A 5,000-nucleotide genomic window follows, 5' to 3' on the forward strand; every position below is an offset into this window, starting at 1 on the left:
GGAGGCACTTCGTTTTTTTCCCGCCCCTCTTCTCTTCTCTTCTCTTCTCTTCTCTTCTTTTCTTTTTTTTTTTTTTTGGCCTCGCCTCCCTTCCCGAGTAGACAGTCGTCCAAAGGAGACACTTCGTTTTCCCCCCCTTTTCTTTGACCTCTTCCGGAGTAGACCGGCGCCGAAACGAGGCACTTAGTTTTTTCCCTCCGCCCCTTTTCTCTTCTTTTCTTTTCTTTTTTGGCCTCGCCTCGCCTCGCCTCCCTTCCCGAGTAGACGGGCGTCCAAAGGAGGCACTTCGTTTTCCCCCCCTTTTCTTTGACCTCTTCCGGAGTAGACCGGCGCCGAAACGAGGCACTTAGTTTTTTTTTTCCCGCCCCTTTTCCCGCTCTCCGCTTAAATGTCAGTATCGCCGCCGGTGGATCGTCGTTTTAGTTTTAAAACGATCATAAAAGCGGAATACGTTTTGAAAGTCGACGAGTCCGGTGTGTGGAGACCGGAATTGGGCAAGCTGTGCTCTCGTCTTCTGGGGGTGACATTTCTCCCTGAGCGCTGCTGGCATTAGAAAGACCATTCGAAGAAGGGTGAGGGTCGGGGTCGGGGAAGCGAGCGTCAGGTCTCGCCGCCCCGATTTTCCCAACCAAGAAAGCAGGACGCTTGAAACTGCGATGGGAGCTTGGATCGGAAGGCTTGCGATAGCAAGAGATCTAGGCAAGAACGGAAGCTTTCAACTTCAAACCAGCTATGTAAAGCAACCCCTCGCACGCGACATCCATCGTGGCAGGGAAACAGAAACAGAGACGCCGGTCCGGCCGAGGCTGCCCGAGCGGCCCGGTAGACCGGGCCGTCTGTCCGTCTTTAAGTCGAAAGACGACTTTAAATCTAAAAACGGTTTTAAGTCGAAAGTGTGGGTTAGGGTTAGGGTTAGGGTTAGGGAAAAAAGTTATAGGGTTAGGGTTGGGGTTAGAGAAAACAGTTGTAGGGTTAGGGTTGGGGTTAGGGTTAGGGTTAGGGTTAGGGTTAGGGAGAAAAGTTGTAGGGTTAGGGTTAGGGTTAGAGAAAACAGTTGTAGGGTTAGGGTTGGGGTTAGGGTTGGGGTTAGGGTTAGGGTTAGGGTTAGGGTTAGGGAGAAAAGTTATAGGGTTAGGGTTGGGGTTAGAGAAAACAGTTGTAGGGTTAGGGTTGGGGTTAGGGTTAGGGTTAGGGTTAGGGTTAGGGAGAAAAGTTGTAGGGTTAGGGTTAGGGTTAGGGTTAGGGTTAGGGTTGGGGTTGGGGTTAGGGTTAGGGTTAGGGTTAGGGTTAGAGAAACAAGTTGTAGAGTTAGGGTTAGGGTTAGGGTTAGGGTTAGGGTTAGGGTTAGGGAGAAAAGTTGTAGGGTTAGGGTTAGGGTTAGGGTTAGGGTTAGGGTTAGGGTTAGGGTTAGGGAGAAAAGTTGTAGGGTTAGGGTTAGGTTCAGGTTCAGGCTCAGGGTTATCATTCTGGAAATGATATTAGCAGAAGCAATGGAAGAAAGCAAGGAGAGGGAGGGAGGGATAGATATTAAACGGGATGGACGAAACGTAGGGAGCGCACACAAGACACGCGATGAGAAACCACCCGCCCAGAGAAATTCATCTCCGATTTACCGAGAAGACAGGGAGAGCAGAGAGATCGCAATGGATGGGAAACACGACGGGAAAGCACAAAATATCGGCGAGCTGAAATATCGGCGAGCTGGCGAGAGCAAAGATATCGAGTAGATTCAAGAGAGAAAGCGGAATTATTTGATAAACAACGTAGAGATGACCAAGAACAGGAAAGATGGAGAGATGAAAGTGGGGACGGACGACGGGAGGAGAAGAAAGAACAGCCAAAAGAGAGCCAAGTAAGAGAACAAGACGAGAAAGCGTCGAGAGAAGGAGCAGAAGAAGTTGAAGAAAGAACAAAGGGACCTAAGAACGACTTGCTCCACAAAGCAAATAGGTCAGCAAGAAATAAGAATAATTTCCTTGACTAGAAATGGACTGGATTCGGCCATTCGGCAAGAGGAAGGAAAATATGGAATAAATGAGGGAAGTTAAGATGAGAAATGAAAGGCCTACGAGAGGTTCCTCTGGGAAAACTACACCCAAAACTTTGGAGGAAGGAAGATGGCAGAAATTGTAACAAACTTTTCACTTGAAGTCAAGCTTTTCACGTCAAACCAGCTCTTTCAATCAACCCCTCGCAGCCATCCTGGCAGGGAAGCAGAAAACGGAAACACTCCGGTCCGGCCGAGGCCCGGGTAAACCGGTCCCGCCCGAGCGTCCCGGTAGACCGGGACGGCTGCCCGTCACGGACACCCCAGGGCCCCGGCGCGGGCACCGAGGCGACGGCGGAGGTCCCCGACCGAGGCCCGGGGCCCCCGCGCCGGGATCCCGTACATCCATCAAGGCGGGGAAACAGAAACACTCTAGGCCGGCCGAGGCCCGGGTAAACCGGACCCGCCCAAGGCCGTCCCGGTAGACCGGGACGACTGCCCGGCGCGGACACCCCCGGGGGCCGGCGTGGGCACCGAGGGGACGGCGGAGGTCCCCGACCGAGGCCCGCGGCGCCGGAGCCGGGATCCCGTGCATCCATCGTGGCGGGGGAAACAGAAAGGCTGATCCGGCCGGGGCCCCGGTAGACCGGGAAGACTGCCCGGCGCGGACACCCCCGGGGTCCGGCGTGGGCACCGAGGCGAAGGCGGAGGTCCCCGACCGAGGCCCGCGGCGCCGGAGCCGGGATCCCGTGCATCCATCGTGGCGGGGGAAACAGAAAGGCTGATCCGGCCGGGGCCCCGGTAGACCGGGACGACTGCCCGTCGCGGGCACCCCCGGGGTCCGGCGGGGGCACCGAGGCGACGGCGGAGGTCCCCGACCGAGGCCCGCGGACCCGGAGCCGGGATCCCGTGCATCCATCGTGGCGGGGGAAACAGAAAGGCTGATCCGGCCGGGGCCCCGGTAGACCGGGACGACTGCCCGTCGCGGGCACCCCCGGGGTCCGGCGGGGGCACCGAGGCGACGGCGGAGGTCCCCGACCGAGGCCCGCGGACCCGGAGCCGGGATCCCGTGCATCCATCGTGGCGGGGGAAACAGAAAGGCTGATCCGGCCGGGGCCCCGGTAGACCGGGAAGACTGCCCGGCGCGGACACCCCCGGGGTCCGGCGTGGGCACCGAGGCGAAGGCGGAGGTCCCCGACCGAGGCCCGCGGCGCCGGAGCCGGGATCCCGTGCATCCATCGTGGCGGGGGAAACAGAAAGGCTGATCCGGCCGGGGCCCCGGTAGACCGGGACGACTGCCCGTCGCGGGCACCCCCGGGGTCCGGCGGGGGCGCCGAGGCGACGGCGGAGGTCCCCGACCGAGGCCCGCGGACCCGGAGCCGGGATCCCGTGCATCCATCGTGGCGGGGGAAACAGAAAGGCTGATCCGGCCGGGGCCCCGGTAGACCGGGAAGACTGCCCGGCGCGGACACCCCCGGGGTCCGGCGGGGGCACCGAGGCGACGGCGGAGGTCCCCGACCGAGGTCCGCGGCGCCGGAGCCGGGATCCCGTGCATCCATCGTGGCGGGGGAAACAGAAAGGCTGATCCGGCCGGGGCCCCGGTAGACCGGGACGACTGCCCGTCGCGGGCACCCCCGGGGTCCGGCGGGGGCGCCGAGGCGACGGCGGAGGTCCCCGACCGAGGCCCGCGGACCCGGAGCCGGGATCCCGTGCATCCATCGTGGCGGGGGAAACAGAAAGGCTGATCCGGCCGGGGCCCCGGTAAGCCGGACCCGCCCGAGGCCGTCCCGGTAGACCCGGCCCTCTCCCCGTCTCGGGCACCCCCGGGGTCCGGCGTGGGCACCGAGGCGACGGCGGAGGTCCCCGACCGAGGCCCGCGGACCCGGAGCCGGGATCCCGTGCATCCATCGTGGCGGGGGAAACAGAAAGGCTGATCCGGCCGGGGCCCCGGTAGACCGGGAAGACTGCCCGGCGCGGACACCCCCGGGGTCCGGCGTGGGCACCGAGGCGAAGGCGGAGGTCCCCGACCGAGGCCCGCGGCGCCGGAGCCGGGATCCCGTGCATCCATCGTGGCGGGGGAAACAGAAAGGCTGATCCGGCCGGGGCCCCGGTAGACCGGGACGACTGCCCGTCGCGGGCACCCCCGGGGTCCGGCGGGGGCGCCGAGGCGACGGCGGAGGTCCCCGACCGAGGCCCGCGGACCCGGAGCCGGGATCCCGTGCATCCATCGTGGCGGGGGAAACAGAAAGGCTGATCCGGCCGGGGCCCCGGTAGACCGGGAAGACTGCCCGGCGCGGACACCCCCGGGGTCCGGCGTGGGCACCGAGGCGAAGGCGGAGGTCCCCGACCGAGGCCCGCGGCGCCGGAGCCGGGATCCCGTGCATCCATCGTGGCGGGGGAAACAGAAAGGCTGATCCGGCCGGGGCCCCGGTAGACCGGGACGACTGCCCGTCGCGGGCACCCCCGGGGTCCGGCGGGGGCGCCGAGGCGACGGCGGAGGTCCCCGACCGAGGCCCGCGGACCCGGAGCCGGGATCCCGTGCATCCATCGTGGCGGGGGAAACAGAAAGGCTGATCCGGCCGGGGCCCCGGTAGACCGGGAAGACTGCCCGGCGCGGACACCCCCGGGGTCCGGCGGGGGCACCGAGGCGAAGGCGGAGGTCCCCGACCGAGGCCCGCGGCGCCGGAGCCGGGATCCCGTGCATCCATCGTGGCGGGGGAAACAGAAAGGCTGATCCGGCCGGGGCCCCGGTAAGCCGGACCCGCCCGAGGCCGTCCCAGTAGACCCGGCCCTCTGCCCGTCGCGGGCACCCCCGGGGTCCGGCGTGGGCACCGAGGCGAAGGCGGAGGTCCCCGACCGAGGCCCGCGGCCCCGGAGCCGGGATCCCGTGCATCCATCGTGGCGGGGGAAACAGAAAGGCTGATCCGGCCGGGGCCCCGGTAAGCCGGACCCGCCCGAGGCCGTCCCGGTAGACCCGGCCGTCTCCCCGTCGCGGGCACCCCCGGGGTCCGGC

This window comes from Pituophis catenifer, unplaced genomic scaffold, assembly GCF_029215685.1.
Source record: "Pituophis catenifer annectens isolate HBS135680 unplaced genomic scaffold, rPitCat1.0.hap2 SCAF_60, whole genome shotgun sequence".
NCBI classification, from domain to species: Eukaryota; Metazoa; Chordata; class Lepidosauria; order Squamata; family Colubridae; genus Pituophis; species Pituophis catenifer.